The following is a 24699-nucleotide window of genomic DNA, read 5'->3' on the forward strand; positions in this document are numbered from 1 at the left end:
GAGCTAAGTATAACTTAGAATTGTATAACATTTACCCTTCTGGAAAAAACAAATGAAAGAATCTATCACATAGAAAGAGAAGATATATTTCTCTTGGCTTCAGCAAGCCACTAATAGGCAAACTTCAGTACTAATATCTATATATATTGACAACTTGCTCTATGCCAACCACTGTGCTGAGTATTTTTATGTCCATTCATGTCGGGTTCTTACAACAGGTCTATAGAGACATTATTGTTTTAATCTATATTTCTTCATAATAAGGAAACAAGGCTTAGAAAATTAAGTAACACCCCCAAATGGCACAGTTAGTGATAATTAATAATAAGGGTAATTAATAACATAGGAATAACTGATGGAGACTATGTAACAAGTTTCCAAGTCACCCAAATCCAATTTCAAGGGCAAATACTGTCTCTGGGACTCAAGCTCACTTGGTTATATTGGAAAATTCCACAGGAAGAAATCCATCTGTCTGCCACAGCTACTGTAATCTTTGGATCTTTTGTTTCATGACTCTTTCTTATCTCCTGTCTGCTTTCCCCTCATGGACTATAATATAGTTTTTTTAAGCAATGAGATGGATGAGATATACCAAGCTTTTACATGCAAAATATGTGATTTATGGGGCTGTAATTATATCTTAATTATTATCAAAATTTTCTCATTCTTTATGACAATCACCCTCAAAGCTTCAAATAAATATATTAAAATTTTTATCTTAATTCTATTGCCAGTCAAATATTCCATTCCAGGTATTTCAGGGCTAAGTCTCTAGTTCTTTCTTGCACCTAATGTCTTAGCTTCAGTAACTCATTGTTAAATGAACATTATCAGGCTGGTCTTAAAGAGTGAGGGGTGACAATGAAACATAATGTCTGTAAGATATCCCCCTTCGGGCCTGGTCCATGATAGGCACTTGTGTGACAGTGGGGATAATAATATTAGTGCACATGTCTTTCCTCTTTATTATAAAGTCCCCAAAGGAGAAGCTCTCCTGATTAGTTGATTGTACTGTTTAGTCCAGTACAATCACTGGATTGTATCTGTTATTTTGCAGGTACTGTAAATTTGACCATCTTGGATTTAAGTCCACAGCACTTTCATCACCAAGAATTAGAAAGGAGGAAGCCTGAGGCTTGCTGGGCCAGACATCTCATAATTCCAAGCAGTGGAAGCCCACCAGAAGAAAGGAGATGAGAAGGTAAGGCAAAAATGAGAAAGGAAGGGAAGAGGAAAGGTGCAAATATACAAGAAAGTAAAGGGAAGAACAGAGCCAGTGAGGGCTTTCTACTCTTCACTGTCAATGGCAAAATGCCTTCTCATCTGAATGGCTCCATTGGAGACCTTCCCTCCTCTCACCCCTTCAGTCTCCACTCAGGCTCTCTGCAGACAGCTCTTCTCCCACCTCCTCCATCTGCCTCTGGCGAGGCCAGCCAAATACCCCTCCTGAACATTGTGCACTCTGCCAGGCTTTTTCTGCCTGCTAGGCTGCATCTGTGAATTCCTGCCATGGTGGGGAGGCCCCATCATTGTCTGCTGGACTGGACTGCTGAAAAGTTCTGACCTCTCACAGAGCCGGGGTGTAACCTGAAGTCATATACTTCCCAGGGGTGACCTCACATCATCCAAGCTCTACGCAACCGACACACAAGCATACTGGTTGAAATATGTCTAGGTGACACCTTTGTCGTTGCTCAGAACAGCTACAGCGATTGTTAAAAGCCATCTTTTGCTTGCTGTGCTGTGGATCGGTTTGGTCAGAGCAGAACTGAAGTACAAACCCCAGAGATGTTTGCGGAAAGCACCAAATCTCCCTATGAAGGACACCTTCTAGCTCCCAGGGCCCTTCTCCGTTTGGTCTGCCAGGCCAGGAATGCTGCAAGTTGGCAAGAGTGAAATCTCAGTGGCCTGGCGCTATAGTGCAATAGAATCCTTGGGTGGCAATTGCTTGTCAAAAGGCAGCAGGGTGGGCAGGGAGGTGAGCTAAACACTATGGTTGGAGTGGACAGTACCTGCTGCCCTCTCACCATCTGCCTCACCTCCACATCTCTCAGAGTAGGAACCAGTCAGGATCTCGTTAAAATGCCCCCATCTCAAGTGCCTAACACTGTGACAGTGTCCCAGGCTCTGCAACATCTACACAGTTAGCAGCATTAGGGAAGGGGACATAAAGAACTTGGCCTGAGCCTACTTGTTTATGGAGAAGGGGCTTGTGATCTGGGTCCTGCACATCTGCAAATACAGCAAAAAAGATGTACTTCAAAGGTCAAAGAGTCATCTGACCACATAGGAAATTGAGTCCAAAGGGTCCTTATGCTGATAACTATTAAAGGAAAGCCATTAGGAATAACTTCCCTAGAGTTGCCCTTTAAATTAGGAAATCTGTTTATATTAGGTTTTTAACCTCATCCAAGAAGTAGCCCGAGTTCCCCTGAAGAGCCCCAGTCTCACTGTGCTTTCAAGAGACTTCAAATTGGTAATAGTTTTCCCCAAGCCTGGTGACAGCTCACTAAATCCTTCTCAACTATCCAAGCTCATTGAATGCAACCAACCCAAGGCTTTCCTGGGGGCAATGTTGACATACTTGAGAACAGCCTCTTCGGGTTCATTCATGAAATCAACAAATATTTATCAAACAATATGCCATGTTATAGAGTTTTGGGAAGACCCACCTGAAGCTCCTCACGAGGTAAAATCCCCTTTCTATCTCAAAGGAAAGAAAAACCATAACAGTATTTTAAAACTGCCACCTTCTGTGCTTCTGAACTATTTCTGGACATTGTGATCACTTTTTTTTTTCTTCTTTAGAGGGCCACACCCACAGCATATGGAAGTTCCCTGGCAAGGGGTCAAATCAGAGCTGCAACTGCCAGCCTACACCACAGCCACAGCAAGTCGGGATCTGAGCTGCATCTTCAACCTACACCACAGCTCATGGTGACGGATCCTTAACCCACTGAGGGAGGCCAGGGATCAAACCCACGTCCTCATGGATAATAGGTTTGTTCCCATTGAGCCACAGTGGGAACTCCATGATCACTTTTTAATCCTTGGGACCAATTATCCCCTGTCTGTTTAGGGCTTTGCTTACTCATCTGGGTATAACAGGAGCTCACTCTGATGCTTTGCAGTTATTATCACTGACACCCTGTTTCCAGATAGCAGCACTCAGAAAGCCAGAAATAAGGGCAAACCATTGACAGAAGACCTGTTTGCCAGACATTCTTCCACTAGAGCAACACACCAGCAACAACTCTGACCCAAAGGTAGTGTTAGACATAGACAAGGAAACCATAAATATAATTATGAGAAATATGAAAAAAAAAATTGATGTGAAATGAGAATGGCCACCTGGGAAGGCAAAGGACAAATGTTAAGTAGTCAAGGAGGGCAACAGATAAAATATTTAGAGGACACACCTACAATTCAGGGTGACAGTGTATTTCAATAATCTGTGAAGTGATCCTTTGCCCTTCAAAATTGCTCTTTCTGTCTTCTGCATCCTTTTAGCACTTTAAGCACAAGTCTGCTCTAGCCTTTACCTTGTTAAGATCCTTCTTTTTGTTTTCCTTCCCCACCAGGCAAGAGCGGCCCTCGCTTTTCCATCTCTTCCAACATCCCCCGGGGCAGTTCTGCTCTCTGCATTCTGCTGACACTTGGGACTAGAGCTGGGCTCCATTGAACCAGTAGGTAAGACACCTTTTCTTCCTCCTATTCATGGTGATTTCCTCACTGTTGGTGGTTGACGCTCAGCTCGCACCCTAACTAGGGCCAGTTTCTCAGGCACTCTCTCCAAATTGGTAAACCAGTGCCCTGGAGAGGAATACATTAGCGTACATAAGCCTGACCATTATTTCTTAGCTCAGGGCCCGTAGTAATCCTAATAAGCATTTCATCATTACACGCTCCTCAAGCAGAGAGTCTGTCGGTGTGACTGAGAATCAGAGGGTCCTCACAGAGTCCTCAGGAGAAGGATGATAAATAAAGTGACAGACAGAAGACAGAATGCTCACACCTGGTCCAGGCCCTGGTCCGGTTAATATCCTGCCTCGTCTTTCACACTGTGCTTTGTACTCCCTATAGAGATATGAAATAGCATATGAGAGAAACTACCTTGGGTCAAATAAAACAGCATGGATAAAAAGTCCTCCTGTGTGTAGACCCATTCTTCTCTGAACCTTGGCTATAAATCCAAATAATAGCACCTGCATCTTTCCAATGCAAAAAGGAAGTTGTGAAGGTCAGGAATAAACTTAAGAGTTTTGACCTCAAGAGGCGCTTGCTACTTGGAGTATTATTGTCTTCCTCATATAGTCAACAGTTGTCTCTCAGTAGGTGCTGTTTTGGGGGCATAGTGCTAGGTGGGCATTAAGGAAGGCACACAGGTTACCAAGCCCCAGCCCCTGCCTCCGAGGGGCTCATCATGAAGCTACTCAGAACGGTCTGCATGGATTGTGCCTGATCCCAGGGGGTTGTTTGTGACCCTCCACAATAAATAAGAAGAGGAACTGAGAGTAAGCATTTAGAAACTTGCACAACAAATACTATCCTGTCTGTTGAATGTGGTAACAAAAATTCAAATTTGCCTTTTATGTCTTCTTTTTAATTCATTTTCTGACAAATTCAGTGCTGATTACATTTTATAAAAGTAAGGATCTATGACAAATTGAAAATTAAAAAACAACTCACCTTTAACTATTTACAGTTTGAGCAGTGCTGCTCAAATACACACATGACTGAACTACAAAGCAGGCAAGGATGAATACATTAAAAAACTGAAAAAGTTTAATGGAGGAAGATTCTGAAAGAGATGAATGCAAAGGTACAGGAAGCCTAGGAAGTCACAAACTTCCTCTTTCCAAACTTCTTCCCCTTTCCAAGAACAAAAATTAATCAGGATAGAAAAAATAACATTTTTTTTTTTTGTCTGTTTAGGGCTGCACCCATGGCATATGGAAGTTCCCAGGCCACGGGTTGAATCAGAGCTGTAGCTGCCAGCCTACACCACAGCCACAGCAACACAGGATCTGAGCTGTGTCTGCAACTTACACCACACCTCACGGCAATGCCAGATCTTTAACCCACTGAGCAGAGCCAGGGATCGAAGCTGCATCCTCATGGATACTAGTCAGGTTCGTTACCACTGAGCCACAATGGGAACTCCAAGAATGAAATTTTATTATTGACACCAATAGGAAAAATAATCTCTTTATGACAAATGATACAATCCAGTAAACTTCATGACTCTTTAAATATTCAGAAATGTCATTTAGGGATTAAATTATTAGGACCAAAAGTAAAGAAGACCCTGGAAATCTAAACAAACTTTCTTTCTGGAGAAAGTGAACAGAATGAAAACAAGCCAGAGAATCCTCAAACTATCAATGTCTTATATTAGAGAAGGATTGGGACTGGGGACACGGCAAGACCCCAGAGTTCCTCAGTGTGCCTTCTAGAGCCACCTTTCTTCATCCCATAAATAGCATTCTGAGACCATGGGGCTGGAGTTGGAGAAGATAAACTTCGTAGTAGTTTTCTCTAGTCTAGTGGATGGCAGAAGGCAAGTAAGTAATAATATCTTAGGAGCAAGTGTTTCAACCAAGGCCTGGCAGAAAAAGAGGTGGATTAAAAGGAGAAACATGCCTGAGACCACACCACATCAAATGCCTGCTGGCCACGGGGTTTCTCTGAAACTCGAACTCTGCTCACACCACAGATGGGAAAAAATGAAATCTGAAGGATACCCACCCTTTGGGATAGAATCCACTCCTTCCACTGAGGCAGTTTCTGGGGTACAAGTTCCAACAAAACCGGAGATGAATCAAACAGACAAACTGACCAACTGCCTTGGCTGCCTTTCCTGGGAAGCTGAGAGATCATCAACCTCTAACGCCAGATCTCATGTTAGATGAGTTCACACATTTAAGGTAGACATTATTATTCTGGCAAACAAGAAGGCAGAGAACCCACTTTTTAAAAAATGAACAAGAAAAAAGAGAAAGAAAAAATGGCATGTTTCCTACATGAAAATTCTGTCCCCGGTCATCCCTTCCCCCACCACCAGACGGAAAGGTGAGAGAGAGGGTGGACAGTAGAGGGAAGAAGAAAAGGGGAGGATTTCATTTTAGAAGAATTTCTGTTTTTTTCTGTTTTTTGGTGTTTTTTTTTTTCTTTTTATGGCCACTCATGCGGCAAATGGAGGTTCCCAGGCAAGGGGTCAAATCAGAGCTGCAGCTGCCAGCCTACACTACAACCACAGCTACACTGGATCCCAGCGACCTCTATCTATGTCACAGCCTGTGGCAACACCAGATCCTTAACCCACTGAGCAAGGCCAGGGATCGAACCCACAACCTCATAGAGACAACGTCAGTTTCCTACCCTGCTAAGCCACAGTAGGAATACCCATTCTAGAAGAATTTCAATTGAAAACAAACAAACATGACCACTCTACTGAATTCTCAAATCAATTTTAAAGTACATGGATGAATGAAAGTGCCCAAAATATGGTAAGAAAATATAATCCAAGGAATAGATTTAGCAGAGTTTAGAAAGAAACTGAGGAGAAAAAAATAGGACATAAAACTCCTTCCATCAAAGCAAGGTAAACAGGGTTTGCAAAATACATGCAATGAAACACATCATCACAAATCAATTAAAAATGTTAGGAGTTCCCATTGTGACTCAGTGGAAATGAACCCAACTAGTGTCCATGAGAATGCGGGTTCAATCCCTGGCTTCACTCAGTGGGTTAAGGATCTGGCATTGCCATGAGCTGTGGTGTAGGTTGCCGTCATGGGTCAGATCCCATGTTGCTGTGGCTGTGGCATAGGCCAGAAGCTGCAGCTCCAACTTAACCCCTTGCCAGGGAACTTCCATATGTTGAGGGTACAGCCCTGAAAAGACAAAAAAAAAAAATTTAATAAAATAAAAAAAAATGTTAAAAGCAAGAATGGTGGCTATGGAGGAAAAGACCATATATATATATGGTTATTCTGTATATTAAGTAAGTATATGTTATAATAATTAAATATGTTATATATACTTCTATACCTGACAAATAGATTATTGGTGACCATAAAGTAAAGTATGATTTTTACTATAATAACACAAATATTTAGATGAAGACCTGGGTCTACACACTGAAAGAGCTCACAGAGCCTGGAAAAATCAGTAAACATCAATAAATGCTGAGAAAAAAAATTCAGTAAAATTGTTGTATTTCAATGATCAAGAGTCCATTCTGCAAGCCTATATAGAATAGGCAAGTTACTTAAAAAATAAAAGAGACCAGGTAGATTTCTTATAGATGTAGATGCCAGAAAATAATGACAGCAGCAGGTTAAGGCCATGAGCTTTGGAGACAGACAGACCTGGCTTGTCCACTCACCTGCTGTGTGGCCTAGCACTGGTACTAGTTACCTGAACCTTCTCATTCTCAGTTTCCTTATTGGTATGGAAATAGGATTCTATCATAAAATTAGCCACTGAATACTTTTCTAACTCCAGAGAGGTCATGAAGAGGAACAAGACAGACCATCTGTCAAACTATAAAAGCCGAAAAAAATCACCTCCAAGGCATCAAAATATACAAACTAGTGGAGCTGCAAGAAGAAATTCCAAAAAACATAATAAGGAGAAGGACCTTATATACCGCTCTAGTCCTCATTAGGTCAAGCAGAAAACAAGTCAATAAGGCAGAAGTGGCTTAAATTGATAATCAGTTAAATAAATATCTGTTTTATGTCTCACAACCAAGAATATATATTAGGGAATTCAAAAGGCATTTACAAAAATGTTCCAAAATACTTCAAAAATGATTCCACAAAGTAAAAATAGTATGGGCTGCACTCTTTAATCACATGCAACAAAATATAAAAGACATAAAAGGACAAACAACACCAACAACTCCCTGCCCAGCAAATGAAAATTAAAAAAAAAAAACTCCTCAACACCTCTAATGTTAAAAAAAAAAGATCAAAACCACAAATTCCCAACATATGGAAAAATAAATGAGAATATTTCACCCCCAAATCTCTAATATAGAGCAAAAACTAAGGTAAAGAATCACCCTTACACACATTTGTTATTAAAATGAAAGCATAGAGGTAGTAAGATGAGCATTTCCTCAGAAAATACAGTGAAAACACCACAAAAAATAAATAAGGAAGCTGAAGGGAGTAAGTCATAAAAGTAAACTAGAGATTGATATAGTAGCAAACAGAAAAAAAAAATGAGGATTGTACTAAATCTGAGAACTGAGTCTTTGAAAACCCAGTAAAACAGATAAACCAATAGGTGATCAATGACTGAAAGAGAGACTACTCAGTACTCAAAATGAGGAGAATTAGAAACCGAACACAAATTGACTATTAAGAACCAGTAAGTATATGAAAAGATGTTCCTGTTCACAAATAATTACATTAATACAAACAAAACAATACTTAGATAACATTTTTAGCCATGAAATTGATAAAGATAGATTAAGGGGGAATGGGATTAACGAGCCTTTTTTTTTTTTTGGACATGGTGAATGTGAAAATTCATACATACTTCCTGGAAGGCATTTTGGTAATATTCGTCAGACTTTTGAATGTGTGTAGTCTTTGACCAAATAACTTCATTCATGGAGAAATGTCCTGATCCTGAGAAGATAATTGGGCAAACACATACATATGTGTGGTACAAACAGCAAAACTAAATATTTTATATCCAATAAATGCATGTCTTTTAAAAATTATGTTGTAGATTTACACCGATTGACTTGAAAAGATGTCTACAATATGTTAAGCAAAAAGAAGAAGCATGTAAATGTGAAATTATAAATTCTAATTTATTTTATTTTTTTAAATTATTTCCCTGATACAATTTTTTTCTACTGTACAGCATGGTGACCCAGTTACACATACACATACACATTTTATTTTCTCACATTATCATGCTCCATCATAAGTGATTAGACATAGTTCCCAGGGCTACACAGCAGGATCTCATTGTTAATACATTCCAAAGGCAATACTTGGCATCCATTAACCCCAAGCTCCCAATCCACCCCACTCCCTCCCCCTCCCCCTTGGCAACCACAAGTCTATTCTCCAAGATCATGATTTCTTTTCTGTAGAAAGGTTCATTTGCGCTGTATATTAGATTCCAGATATGTGATATCATATGGTGTTTGTCTTTCTCTTTCTGACTTACTTCACTCAGTATGAGAGTCTCTAGTTCCATCCACATGCTGCAAATGGCATTATTTTGTTCTTTTTTATGGTTAAATAGGGTTCTGTTGTGTATATATACCACATATTCCTAATCCAATCATCTGTCAATGGACATTTGGGTTGTTTCCATGTCTTGCCTATTGTGAACAGAGCTGCGGTGAACATGCGGGTGCACGTGTCTCTTTTAAGTAGAGTTTTGTCCAGATATATTCCCAAGAGTGGGATTGCTGGATCATACGGTAGTTCTATGTATAGATTTCTAAGGTACCTCCATATTGTTCTCCATAGTAATTGTACTAGCTTACATTCCCACCAACAGTTCAGGAGGGTTCCCTTTTCTCCACACCCCCTCCAGCATTTGTTATTTGTGGACTTATTAATGATGGCCCTTCTGACTGGTGTGAGGTGATATCGTGTGGTAGTTTTGATTTGCATTTCTCCAATAATCAGTGATGTTGAGCATTTTTTCATGTGCTTATTGGCCATCTGTACATCTTCCTTGGAAAAAATGTCTATTCACATCTTTTGCTCATTTTTCAATTGGATTGTTGGCTTTTTTGTGGCTGAGTTGTATAAGTTGCTTGTATATTCTAGAGATTAAGCCCTTATCCGTTGCATCATTTGAAACTATTTTCTCCCATGCTGTAAGTTGTCTTTTTGTTTTCTTTTTGGTTTTCTTTGTCACTAAGACAGTGTGATACTGGTACCAAAACAGACAGACAGACCAATGGAACAGAATAGAGAACCCAGAAATAAACCCAGACACTTATGGTCAATTAATCTTTGACAAAGGAGGCAAGAACATAAAATGGGAAAAAAACAGTCTTTTCAGCAAGTATTGCTGGGAAACCTGGACAGCTCCATGCAAATCAATGAAACTAGAACACACCTTCACACCATGTATGAAAATAAACTCAAAATGGCTTAAAGACTTAAATATAAGACAAGACACCATCAAACTCCTGGAAGAGAACATAGGCAAAACATTCTCTGACATCAACCTTATGAATGTTTTCTCAGGTCAGTCTCCCAAAGCAACAGAAATAAAAGCAAAAATAAACCAATGGGACCTAATCAAACTGACAAGCTCTTGCACAGCAAAGGAAATTATAAATTCTAAAACAAATATTTTGAATACCTACCTACTCTATGCCAGACACCCATCTAGGCAACATGGTAAGCAGTAGTAAATAAGAAAGGAAAAGTTCTTGTTGTTATAGAGATTAGGACAAAAGCACAAACCAGCTATCAGGTAACACATGTCTCAGGAAAATGGTTGCCATGTATGAACAGTAGTTAATCTGTATTTAATGGGATTTAGGGTAATTTCTACTTTCTTCTGCATTTATCTGTACTGTTTGAATGTTTTTAAATGAAAATGTCTGATTATTTTAATCAGGAAAGATTACTTTCTGAGAGGTATAGAAATTATTGATGATTGAGAGCATGGTAGACTTGGCATTGGGGGGGGGGATGCTAGAAAATAAGAGTAGAATTTGAATTATTTAGATTGAGATGGCATTTCCCAATAGGATCAATATATTACCATTGTTCATCAAATTTAAAATAAGAACAATATGCCTATCCATATAAATGCACAGAAGCTCTCACACAAAATGACATTTCTAGATTTAACAAATCCAGAAGTCTTCTGAGTCCTTGTCATCCAAAGATAAACACAGAAGTCAATTAACTACAACTCTTGGGAAGCATTAAATGGTCACAACTTCTCTTACTGAAATGAAAAAGCAACAGCAAACTCCTACATGGCTCCAGGTGGTGGTAACTCTACCACAATATTGGCAATTTCTTATATTTTCCTAACCTTTCCCCATTCAAAAAAGCAGTTAAATATTTGAACAAGAAAAGAATGCATGCCTTAGTTCAACTAATTTTTCATGTTTGACTTTAATTTGGGGACTATACAGTCAGTATTTTGATATTGACATCTGTTTTATGTTTTGATTATTCCTAAATGTGCACTTCAGTTGATGTGAACTCCTCAACTGTTGGGTGACGTCTGTCATTTTAACCGCAAAACTGTCTGCGGCTTCCCCAAGAGCCCATCACGGGAATAACGGGGTTCATTGCCTCCCTCAGTACCACGTTCATTTGTCTTCTTTATAAAGTTGACATTAGTTTCAGAATGCCCTGTCTGCTACTGTCTTCTGGAAACCATCTGAGTCTATTTGGCCTCGGTCAGAGGTTTCACTCAGGGCAGAGGAGTCTCAATGGCACCCATGTTCCTGTGCCCCATCAGAGCACCTCTGTTCTACCATTTGAAAGCAAAGGGCTCACACTCAACCCATCTGTTTATTATGATAGAGCTTCCCCCATTCAGTCTTAGAAGTAAAATAGTGTGTGTAGGATGGATGCATCTCAGCTGCTTTGCAGTAAAATTTGAGAGAGGCATGAGAACATGTGCTTTAAAACAATGAATTGCATTCTAATGTAACAGTTAAGCCTGAATAAAAGGAGCTTAAATAAGAAGGAAGTTTTATTTTCAAATAGATAAGAAATTGGAAGCTGGAGAGTCTAGGCAGCTTAACAAAGTCATAAGACCATTCCATCATCCATAGGAATGTCCTTTGTCCTCATGGTATAAAAGGGCTGCTCAGGTTCTAGCCACCTCACTAGCAGTCCAAACAGCATTAAAAGAAAGAATAGAGACCTTTTCCCCCTTTTTTGAGAGATTTCCCACAAATACCACATAAAACTGCTGTCTAAATCCCATTTTAGTTACTTGGCTGCCTAGGCTACAGAGCAAGCTAGAGAAACAGCTTTCTTTTTCTTTTCTTTTCTTTTCTTTTTTTTGTCTTTTTGCCTTTTCTAGGGCCACTCCCGCGGCATATGGAGGTTCCCAAGCTAGAGGTCTAATCAGAGCTGTAGCCACCGGCCTACACCAGAGCCACAGCAATGCGGAATCCAAGCCAAGTCTGCGACCTACACCACAGCTCACAGCAACGCCGGGTCCCCAACCCACTGAGCAAGGCCAGGGATCGAACCTGCAACCTCATGGTTCCTAGTCGGATTCGTTAACCACTGTGCCACAATGGAAACTCCAGAAACAGCGTTCTTTTTAAACCATGTGGTAATGAGCCAGCTAAAGATCAAGGTCCTTATTAATAGGAAGAATGGGAGAATGGATAGGATATTAGGAGGCAACATGTAAGCACACACTAGCACATGTATACATAATTTTAATAGCTATTAACCAAAACTCTTCTTAGCAAAGGGGCTGTTATTACTGAGGTACCATGAGGTATTACTTGAGTATGAGAAGATATGGCTTAAGTTAGTTTCCAGAGAAAGAGGGCAGGTTGGAAGTAGGGCTGAATTTCAAACGGGAAGATTCTGACTTTGGTTGTTGTGTCCAAGAAAGAGGCCATTAAGGGGAGAAGATAAGACACAAAGAATGCGTGAAGGGGCCAGAGGACTATGAGGGGATACTGCAGCGAGTTTTAAAAAAAGGAAAAGAAAGAGCAAACAGAAGGGAGGGGATGGAAGGATAGAAAAAATACCTAGGTGGTAAAGTAGCCACATGGATTTGTAGAACAGGAATAGCCAATATGCAAACCTACCTCCAACAGCCCAAACTTAGTACATTCAAAAAAGGCCATTACAGGGAGTGTGCTGTGGGAGAGGGTGTTAATCTAGAAAAAAAGCTAGGAAGGGTCTTTAGCCAGGTCCATGTAGCCCACAGGGGCAGTGGACATGAGATAACATTAAGCAGAAGCAGCAGTTTTGAGACAGGTGTGACAAAGAACCAGAGAGCCACCCTGGAAGTCACTGTCATCTTGGGGCCTCTGAGGAACAGATGTACCATAAGTCACACAAGATGGGATTTTGAACCAATTCTCTTTAGAGCTTGAAGGACATTTCCAATGAGTTAAATTGCTATAAAACTGTGTTCCTTTGTGTCAATCTCCCAGTGTACATATGAGGAAGACAGAGAAATATTTATTTGAGCTTTAATAGAATGTAAGCTTTATAATATAGAAAAACAAAGTTAAATGCCATATAGCTTGTGAGTGGTTCAACCAGAAACCAGACCCTGTGCTGCTCATGGCCTCCTTCCTTAGGAAGGAAACATGTATCATTATCTCATCAGCCGAGAGAGAATCTGAAGTGATGTGCTCAAGGCTTGACTCAGTCCAGGCTTGGTGGAATGAGTGCCATAATGTCTGCTCTGTGCTTTGGCTGTGAGGCATCACTTGCCAGGCACTAGATCTCTTGTCCTCCATGGACCATGGTGATGCTCTAAATTTCTGAGATTTACAGTATTGTCTTTTAGGTGTAATAGATGTAATAAGTCATGACAGTTCAGACTTTCCAGGAAAAGGAATTTTAAAATTTCAAATTTTTAATAGAATCTTATCTACAATGGAGCATAAAATCAGAGAGACAGAGACTCTAGGAACTGAAGGTACCCTAGTTTGTCTTGTTCAACCTACAATGTGGTACTGTAACTTCTTCTAAAACAGTCTATGAAAAATCCACCCATCCTTAGGATTTGTCATGGAGCTGGGATAATAATTACACCAACAGTAAATAACATGGGCACATCTCCTCCTGTGTACTGCATGTTAGTTAAGGTAAGCCCTTCACAGAATGCTATCTTACCTAATTCAGCAACTTGTGAGGTGCAGTGCTCCCATTATCCTCATTTTCTAAATGAGAAAACCAACACTGTAGGTTAAGAATTCTGCCTGAGGTCCTACTGCTGGTATGTGCTAAGATTCCTCCAACCAGGAGGCCTCCCGCCATAGACTGAGCTGATCATCCACATCTAGCAATGAGCACAGGGAGCCGAGCAGAGCCTCACCAACCCACAAGAACAAGAAAAGGTTTTCATTCCTTGTCCAAATCCTTTCCAGGGACCCATTCAGTGCCAGGATGAATTAATATTCTTAGAAGCAGCTGGGAGGGTAGTGAAATGTTTGTTCTCAGACATCTTATTGATTTGGTTCCTATTAAGAAGGAAATCTCATAAGTGAAATCTGGAAAAACAAATATTTTCTGAAAATATTTTCTCCCTCACAGCCCTCCAAGAAAGAGACCCAATGTCCTTAGACTAGAAGTGGATTAATATAGTAACTAAGGCCTCTAAACAAACAACCAATGGACTTTCTTTCCAAGAGACAAATTAAGAATTTATTGCTGCTTCCCCTCACCAGTATTTCAGTCAGTGGAACACTATTTTGTCACTGGTGGGAATTTTCCAGAGTGATTAGCAAAGACAAATCCATGGACCCCAATCAATGGGAAGTGAGTGTTCTCAGTCAAGAGGTGGCGGGGGGGCACAAAGTCTTAGGGTGCATGCATCCCTCTTGGACTCTAGACACAGTGGTACAGGTAGACCAGAAGTGCCTGTCACCTGTTCCCTGCCACTAGGCACTTGTTTGCTCATTTGTTCCTTCTCCCTCTCCCCTAATATGACAGAGTGCATAGGATGTGCCAAGCTCTGTTTTAGGCACTAGGGAGAAATCAGTGGTTAAGCCAAGCCATGAAAGGCTCCTGCCCTCTCAGAGTTTGCAAGTTCATTGGAGGAGATGCAGCAATACACACTGACCAACGTCACTAAAAATTTCAAATGGTAAAATGTCCACGAAGCGGTCAAGTGACTCTCAGAGAAGATCAAAGGACCTCTTACCTCAGTCTCTCAAAGGGAACATTCCTCAGAATAAACTCCACCAAGGTCATACAAAGCCCATGAATTGGGACGGAACCCTCTTCCTCTTAAAATGGGGTGCATGCTGTAGGATTTATCATCCATGGTTTCACACAGCCTCTTTTCCACCCTGACCCATAAGGAAGAAAGTTTCCATCTGGCCTGGCATTTTTAAAAAATGATGCAGTCATGAAGAATGAGAAGACAAAAATAATAAACTCCAGAGCCTGCCTTGAGAATTATGTTTTACCAACAGGATGTGTCATAAATATGAAATGGCAAAGAAAGATGTTCCAGGATATGTCCTTTGTCCTTTGTTAGCCAGACAGATAATGAGTTACCGTCAGGAAATTTTTTTTTCTCATTTGAACATGAGCTACATATAACTTCCATACTTCTGTGAAAAGGGAACCCATAAATCACAAGTTATTGTTTCCTAGAAACTGGGATTATACAAGGGAGAACCAAACAAAACCCTTTGTTTCATGAGCTTGCAACTTTTTAATTAAATACCATTTTAAACTCACACATGCATAAGCCAAATGTTCCCAATCCAGTCTGCTTTGGAGTCGGGTGTCCAAGATCCCCTTTCTATCACTGTTGCTGTGGTTGGGGTAGGATTCGTGCATTTGTGTGTTTCAGATTGTTTTCTTTTATCAGTTTAGGTGGAATGAGAAACATGAACCTCAGGACAAGGACTAGTTCTTAACATTTCTTTTGTAGTCATCATGACCAAGGATTGTGCTATATACGTGAGACTATAAACAAATAGGTCAGGGAGGGGTGGAGGGAGGGAGGGAGGAGAGAAGGAAGAAGGAAAGGAGGTAGGGAGGAGATTCTGTAACCAGGGAGTTGGACCTAAAATATTTTATCTGATCCCCATGCATCATTAGGCAGAATCTGGTTAGTTTCTAATTAACCAATATCCCCATTTCCTTCACCATGGGTGTGCATTTCCCAATTTCACATAAGGACATGAGACTAATTCCCCACAGAAGGTGGGCAGAAGGGATGTGGGTCACTTCCAAAAATGGTCCTTGCTCTGTATATCCTGCTCTGTTCCTCATGTTGTCTTCTCACGTTCCTACTGGCTACAGCCATAGGATCTGGTGGAGGTCTCTGAGGCCCTGGAAGATGGTAGAGCCACATGATGAAGGCACCCAGGGCCCTGAATGACTCTCTGTATCATGGTGCTTTTCTCATATGGGCCTGTGACATGAGTAAGACAGGTAAGAAACAATACACATGGTTGTTTCTATACAGTTAACCAGCCCTGGACGACACACCCATTCTTAGTCTCTTAGGCCTACTATGACGAAATACTGTACAATGCATGGACTAAACAACAACATTAGGAGTTCCCATTGTGGTGCAGTGGAAACAAATCTGATTAGGAACCATGAGATTGCAGGTTTGATCCCTGGCCTCGCTCAGTGGGTTAAGGATCCTGCGTTGGCTGTGAGCTGTGGTGTAGGTCGCAGACGCAGCACGGATCCCGCCTTGGCATGGCTGTGGCATAGACTGGCAGCTGTAACTCCGATTAGAGCCCCTAGCCTGGGAACCTTCATATGCCGCTGGTTCAGCCCTAAAACAAAACAAAACAAAACAATAAAAATATTAATTTCTCGTAGTTCTGGAGGCTGGAACGTCCAACGTCAAGGTGTGGCTGATTTAGTGTCTGGTGAGAGCCCCCTTCCTGGTTCATCGGCAGTTGTTTTCTTACCATGTCTTCACTTGGCCAAGGGTATGAGGGAGCTCAATGGGGTCTCTTTAATAAGGGCCCTGATCCCCTTCCCGCAGGCCCTGCTCTTGTGACCTAGGCACCTCCCAAAGGCCCTGCCTCTGATCAATACCACACTGGGGATTACGATTTCAACCTTTGAATTTTAGGAGGGACACAGTCTATAACAGCTTCTTTGCTCCATTGTTCCATCCATGGCAGATAACACTAGATGATACTCTGTGGATAAATTCTGATACTATCCTCAAACATGTAAGCCATGTCCCAGACATCTTTCACTTCATGTTCGGAGGACATCCCAGAGGTCTTATCCAAGTACTTTTAATACTAAATTTATATTTTTAGCCGATTGGTAATCTACCCTTTACCATAATTCCTATTTTACAAGACCTTTAAAGAATGAGTCCATGATTCAGGTCAAGATGAGAAAAAATTTTTAAATCAAAGGTCAGCCATTTTTTTTTCCTGCAAAGGGCCAGATAGTAAACATTTTAGGCTGCTTGGGTTTCCATTGCAGCTACTCAGTCTTGATGCTGAAGCACAAAAGCATCTGTAGACACTACAAACAAATGGGCGAGGCTGTGCTCCAATAAACTGTGATTTATAAAAACAGGGAGCAGGCCAGATTTGGCCCGTGGGCTGTAGTTTGCTGGCCCCTGTTCTAAATCATTCTCCCATTCTCACTAAATATGAAAGAGGCCGCATGTAAATTCCAGTATCCACTTCAATCTCTGTGACATTGGTTTATATTTATTTGTTTGTTGTAAACATCATGCCTTAAGTAGCCTTGGCTATGACAGATGAAGTCGTAAGCTGTATTTAATTCTTGTCTCTACCCCAGGACTGCACTGTGCCTGGCACAAGGTAAAATGCAATAAATTTTAGTTCCTTTCTACTTTCCTTAAAGCTTGCCCTTGAGTGTTTGACATAAAGTCAGACCTGAATTTTAGTCCCATTTCTTAGTCTGTAGCTTCGAGCAAGTCACTTTCTCTTTGTGAGCTTAGATCTCCAAATTTGTAAAATGAGGGTAAAAATATATAACTCACAGTGTTTCTTGGAGGGGGAACCAAATAGAATACTGTATATATTTTGTGAAATTGAGAGACGAGTACAGAGATAAGAGACTACTATTATAAGCTGCCTCTCCCTTCCTTGATTCTGGATTTATTTTTTCCTATTTGAAACGTGATTTTTTTCTCCCTGACAAATCCCAAGGAGGTCCACTAAATCCCTGTTTAGCCTAGGCCAGGAGGCTGTTGGGGTCCTCAGGCCAGCTCCACCTGTGTTCTGATTGCCTGCCAGAAACCTGAGCCTCCTTTATAGCCACTAACTGGTTCCAGAGAAGGCAGCTCCAGCTGCCAAAAAAGGTTGCTACTTTAAAGAGATAAAATGCAATAAAGATCTTTTTGTAATGGGCATTCTCAGTTTGGTTTGACCATCCAGTGACGCAAGGCACTTGGCCTTGGACCCAGTGTTATTTGAAATGAACTCTGGAATTGAGGACCTGTTTGCATCAGAAGAGTAGTACCCTTAGAATTCCACAGCTAAGACCTTCAAAGTGTACAAATCAAGATCTTTTTTCAGTCATGTATTAAAGTGGTGATAAAAAAAATTTCTGGACAGAACACATCTTGTTTTTGCAAGTTTTCATGGCTGTCCCATTTCAACTGGAAGTTGCCGTGTATGTAAACTTTAGATTCTAGAGTGAATCCTAGTCTTCCCACCTGAGGACATCTGTGTACCATCTAAGAATAATGCACAGTGACTACTCTAAAAGAAACAAAATGCTTTTTTTTTTTTTGCTCCATTGATGATGCTTGCATTAAAACTTGAAGGAAAACATTAGAACTGGTTCTCATAATCCGTCTTCCAATATGACCTGATAGTACCTAGAACAGTGCCTAACAAGAGAAAGGCTTCAACATGGGTCTGCCAACAGGTCCAGCCCTGCAAGCTGGACATTGACCTATATCTGCTGAGGTGGGAATGGCAAATATCCAACAAATGTGCCCTAACTTCTCCACCTGTCATCATGGCAGGCATCAATAATCACTCAGGGTGGAATTTTCCTGATAACTCAAAACAGAGCAACAGTAACATCTTGATGAGGGCAGATTTTTTGCATTTCTACATAGTCATGCCTCTGGAATGATGGTCCCTCTGTTGTTACTTTGCCTGTCCCTGGAAACCAGGTCTCCTGAAATCTTGGCTAACCTTAGTAAATTGATCCACGTATCCACTCAAGATCTCAAACTATAAAACCTGGTAACATCCTTGAAAAATCTAACCAATCAACAAACTTTATCAACTCTAGTGACCAGTATTGCTTCTCTTCAGGTCCATCCTCGTGGACCTGAGCCATCTGTGGTCTCAACTATTTCAACAGCTTTTGAAGTGCTCCCTAAGTTCTCTTACCCACGCAGCTACCAGAGGGCCACTGTTTAAGCATGTCAATGGCTAATTGATGGGCCATGTGTAATCTAGCCCTTTCCTTCCTTTCCTTTCAGCTCATTCTCCTCTCCATCCCTGCAATGCAATGTAGCTTTCTTGACCATCTTTCAATTCTTGGAAAACATCCGGCTCTTGGCCCCACTTAAGGCCTTCATGCATGCTTTGTTATCTACCTGTAAGTCTATTGCCCATGGCCCCCATGATTAAGACCTGATTCTTTAGAACCAAATCACTACCTTCTCAGAAAGGTCTTCCAGGTTCACTCACTTTTCTTCTCTGTCAAACTAATGCCTGTTTCTCTGGGCTTTTTTTTTTTTTTTCCTCTGAAGATCTGGATTTATTTGGAATTTTATAGGCATAGAAGTTGCAACTTTCAGCAAAAAGGGAGACATCCATGAAAACAGTACCATGGCAATTACCATGTTTCACAGTTATATTATTTTTTGTTATTACGCCACTTGTCTTACCTAATGGAGTATAAGCTCTGTTGGAAGTGGGGATAGTATCTTGTCAGTGGTAGGAGAAAAAAAAAAAAGACACACTAAACCAAAATATCCCTTCTTTCTTTGTGGTGAGAAATTCTAAGCCATATTCTTAGACACCTTTTGTGGCATCCACCTTATTCCAGTAATTCCCTTCTCCAAAAAATCCACATATATGCAGGATGAACCCCCATGCACAAGGTAGACCAGATATTCATGTGTGAACCATGGGGAACTGTCCATCTTCACTATCTGAGCTTGGTATTTCCCATCAGTTGTCTTATCCAAGTTACCTTGAGGGCAAGGATCCCTCTGGACTTGCTCGTTATAAAATCCAGCAACTGAGACTAGTGGCTATTTTAAATCTGTGAAAGGACAGAGCCAGGAAGTGCCCCAGGCATCCATGTTTTGTTCTTTGAGTGGCCTGGGTTTGGTTTAGGCTCTAGGAATCTAGTAAGGGGACACCCAGAAAGATGAAACTATTTCCCTAAATGTCTATTCACTCAATAATCCTAAAATAATTTCTAATAAATTAGAAACAAAAGGCAATTGTGAAGGGTCTTTGTCTGTCTGTCCCCCACCCCAACCCCTCAGACAACCTCCAGGGGTAGTTTTCAGAGCTTTGGCCCATGTAAATTCCATTGTTTGTGGTTCCCTTGGGAGAGTGAGTTCCTTCTCAGTTCCCGTGCAACTCTTTGAAAATGGCACTCAATGAAGGGCGTTCCTTACTGAGGAACTTTGCCCTTAGGGGAAAGTTCCAGATGACAGGTCATAAATTTAGAAGGCCCTGGTCTCAGAAAATATTCTGAACGATTTCGATAAAGTGCAGAAGGAGAGGCTTATTTTAAAAATATTCTGTCAGAAGTTTTAGAAAGGGGAGGTCTGTGCAGGAATAGAAAACAATTTACTTCCTAAAACACCCACATATTTTCTGGTCACCCACATTATACACCTTTTTGCATCAATAAAGAGGATATTTACCTCCCTACCTGACAGGTAGGCAAATTGAATCTGGGGGTTGCTGAACACAGTGCTAGAAGAGTACCTTGTAGGAGAGACACCCAATAGGCCAGGCTCCACACTTCCCAATATCTGTTCTTTCTCTTCATGCTCAGAAGCTGAGCCTGACTGACATCCAAGGTGCTCAGCCCAAGAAATGGAGACCTGTTGTCTTGGACAAAGTAGATGCATTTAGGGTGACAGCATACTAAGTTATGGCCACCATAATAGAGGGAAATAGTGAGACGGCTCAGGTACTTTGGGTAATTTGCATGAATTATGCTCCAGTTGACATTTGCAACCATTTGTTCAAAACTTAAGGCAGAGAAGTTACTTGACTTCCTTTTGGAGCCAGTGGAGAGACACGGCGATGGCTCAAATCATGTGCCTCATTAAATGTTTTCCTCTTTGTGCCTCCCTCCACTGGGAGCATTCAGAATAGTTTCTGACATATAGTAAACACTCATTAAAAACAATCATCCATTGTATCCAAAGGACTGGTTCCAGGACCTGCCCTGGATACTGCAGTCCACAGATGCTGAAGTCCCATATGTATCTGTATTTGTGGGTCCTGCATCTGTGAATATGGAGAGCTATCTGTATTTGTTAAATTGCTATTAATCGATATCCCCCTAAACTTGGCCACAGACCTTCTCTGACTCTCTGGGATTCAAATCACTGTTCTAAGTGAGGGCATTTTTTCTTAAGCAGTAATTCCACCATCATTTCTACCACTGAAGGAAAATGTTATGTGAGACCACCCTTGGTCCTGACCTTGAGATGTTCTTTGGTCTCTCTGAGGTGCATCGTGCAGAGACTGGACATCACAGGCTTCCCCCACACCAGGTCTGAAGGATAAAGGTACAAACAGCTGAGAATACAAGCCATGGACCAGAGCCCAGTGAAGTCACTACTTTGGGGGCCCAGAACTGTCATCACTGTCTTTGCAAGTCCACATTTCTGGATGCTTGTGTGGACTCCGCACACCTGCAGCATCTGGCTCAGGGCTGAGCACTTTGACTAGAACAGACCAGATTCAAATCCAGCTTGACCTCGGCACTGTGCAGTGGGCCAAACTTCTCTGAAGCTCAGTTTCTTTGACTGTGAAATGGGAGAGGCTATAACCACTTCTGGATGTAGCAGGCAGCAAACTTTGATGTGCACACAAACTGCCCAGGACCTTGTTACGACACGAATTCAAACCCAGTAAATCTGGGATTAAGCTTGAGATCCTGAATTTCTAAGAAGCTACCAGCTGAGCCACACTCAGAGTGGGGACCACCCTCAGAGTAGCAAGGTAATGGGGCATTATGTGAGATACGAGTAGAAATCAAAGATGATTATTAACATTCATAAGCATTCATAAAGAAAGTTATTAATAACTATTATCAGTAGGAACATTTCATGAAATTACCACCAGCCAGGTTAGGTTAGATTGTTTCTGGCCTTTTTAGGCAAGTTTTGTGATTACATCTGAAACCTCCTTCAGACCCTCCTCATAAGCCGTAATGTAACTACAGAAGTCAAGGACACAGTGAGAAGATATTTTATTACCAATGTATTTATGTATGGGTTTTTGGGGTTTTAAAACTGGCAATTAAAACCTTGTAAATTTGTATTATCAACAAAATAAATGTAGACGGGTTAGTTAGTCATTGCTAATAAATTTGATCATTCATTTATAAGACGAATGTTCGCCCAAGAATCACAGAGCACTCTATAAATATCGCTTCACTAAGCCACAAACCACCTCAACAAGGAAGGCACACAGCACCCCTGAGGGGTTAAACAAACCCTCACGGGCCTGGGGGATGGGAGGATAGCCTGGATTCCAGCCTTCTCGTCCCCTTCCCACACTCAGGTTCAGCTCCTGCTCTGCCGGGCTGACTCTTTGAAGCCTGATATCCGTTGGAAGCATTTCAGATCAGCCTGCCTGGAGGCTCCATCCCCAGATAGCCCCAAGAACCTGTCTGTGTGAGTCAGGAGAAGCCATATTTCTCTCATTTGAGAGGCTGAGGAGGTCTTGCCGCCCCCTTCCTCTTTCCCGGTCATGTAATCATCAGTTCAGCTACTGTCAAAGAAGGAACTCTCAAACCCACTGGCCTGCTATGGAACTCAAATGTGGAATAAATAAAACTTTAGAACAGGTTCCCAAATCCAATATGCCCTCTTCAAGCCTTTCCCCACTGAGGGTCCCTTTCACTTCTCCCCTGTCAAAGATCTCAGTACACCCTTTTGTCACCATGTCCTGGTGCTCTGGATGGAGCCAGGCTTTGGTGTCTAGCATCACTGGGTGTGAATTCCAGCCCCATGGCTTTGGGGGACCAGGGATCTCATGTTCCTTACCTGTGAATTGGGTTCATACAGCCAAGGTCACCTTATGGCTACGAGGATGTTCAGAGATGAAATATGGGAAGCACCAGGCTTGGATAGTCCCCACCAGTGGAATTCATCACTCTTCATGGTGGTGGTGGTGGTTGGCAGGCGTGATGTTGGTGACAGATTCACAGGTGCAGCACCAGCAGCAGAATCTCCAGCAACACCATGACTCTTAGAAACCCTAAGCAATAAAAATGGTGTTCTGTTGACCCCCTCCACCCACCCACACACACCCACACACACACTCATGTGCACACCTCCCACAATACACACACCTAGACACACATTCTCACATACACCTTCACACCTTCACTGACCCACCTACACATGTACACACACACGTACCCACACATCCCAGCCCCCATGCATAACTCACTACACTCCCCTACCTGCAACTCACAGTCACACCCCCCTGCATATCTACACACACACATGCAGCCTACAAAACAAACTCATTGTCCCCAAACCCAGAGGACGCTAAAATTTAAATACCATTTTCTACTGTCAAAATTCTGGCTGAGTGTATAAACACTGACCTCTCTGTCTGTGTTCGTTTCTTTCACGGAGGGAGGGGGATTGGAGGGGGTGGTCCCTCCTTTGCTGGGGCCCTCAGCAGAGTAGAGGCTGCCTGGGGGCTGCCTAGCCCTACTAAATGTCACATCTCACTCCCTCCCAGATTCTCCAGCCCACCACTTTGCTGAAACACCTGCCTGCTGCCAGCCGCCAGCCCAGCTGCTGTCACTTTGCTCTGTGCGGTAAGAGGAACTTCCGAGCCTGTGAGCTGCCATGGTTTTATTCTCAGCCTCCATCTCTGTGTCTCACTGTTCTTCTTGCCCCACTTTTGCGGGTGTCCCTGGAACATCCACACTCCTTTCTGCCTGGAACCCCCACAAGACTTCAAGGATTGCAGGTTGGAGGCTTATTGTCATTCATTATCTCTTCAGTTACCTCCTGGTTTCCTTTTAACTTGTGGCTGTAGCTGTATTCTTTCTGTGGATTCAGTCTCTGCAGGAGCAGGATGCATCCATACTTAATGAGCTTTATTCCTATCTTCTGTAGTGGTAAGAATTGAATGAGAATTTGAGATATTCTATTTGTCATCACTGCCTTTAGTGGATGAACAAAGAGAATCATACCATATTTGAGCAGAGAACCAAAAGCAGAGAACATGCAGGACATTAGGCTTGCAGATACTTGTCTATAGAAAGGAGGGGATCTGGAAAACTGTTTAATATCTCTCTCTACAAAAACGTCTGGTTTGCCCTGGGCTTGAAATGAGTCATGTCCACTGAAGGCTCTAAGACAGCCATCACTCCAGCTACCTGCTTTGTGGAGGTTCTCCTCTGAGAGGGCAAATGTCTGCTGTCAGAATCACTACATGCCATTTTATCAACCTGAGCCTGGCTGGCCTGTGACCAGCACTAGCCATCCAACCAGAGAGAGAACAGATGCTTACTGAACGTGGGTGTGCTAGGATTACATTTTCAGGCAGTGTTTGAAAACGTGTTACTAGCAATTCCAGATCCATGTTTAATTTCTTCTTAATTGTTATTAAAGTATAGTTGATTTACAATGTTTTGTCAAGTTCTGTTGTACAACAAAGTGACCGAATCACACACATTTCCCTGTGCTGTACAGTAGGATCCCATTGCCCATCCATTCCAAATATAACAGTTTGTATCTCCCAAACCCCCAAAATGCCCATCTATCCCACTCCCTCCTCTTCCCTACCCCATGGTAAACTCTAAGTCTGCT

The 24699-nt window shown here is 41.7% G+C and overlaps 1 long non-coding RNA gene across 1 annotated transcript; it reads left to right on the forward strand.

Moving 5' to 3' along the window:
- The first annotated feature begins 993 nt into the window (after nucleotides 1–993).
- LOC125112266 (uncharacterized) lies at nucleotides 994–24464 on the forward strand. Its single transcript, XR_007131069.1, has 4 exons — nucleotides 994–1204; nucleotides 3585–3693; nucleotides 21367–21862; nucleotides 23621–24464. It is a non-coding gene; the product is annotated as an uncharacterized LOC125112266 (long non-coding RNA).
- Nucleotides 24465–24699: the final 235 nt, after the last annotated feature.

Source organism: Phacochoerus africanus, chromosome 1 (genome assembly GCF_016906955.1).
Source record: "Phacochoerus africanus isolate WHEZ1 chromosome 1, ROS_Pafr_v1, whole genome shotgun sequence".
Lineage (NCBI taxonomy): Eukaryota > Metazoa > Chordata > Mammalia > Artiodactyla > Suidae > Phacochoerus > Phacochoerus africanus.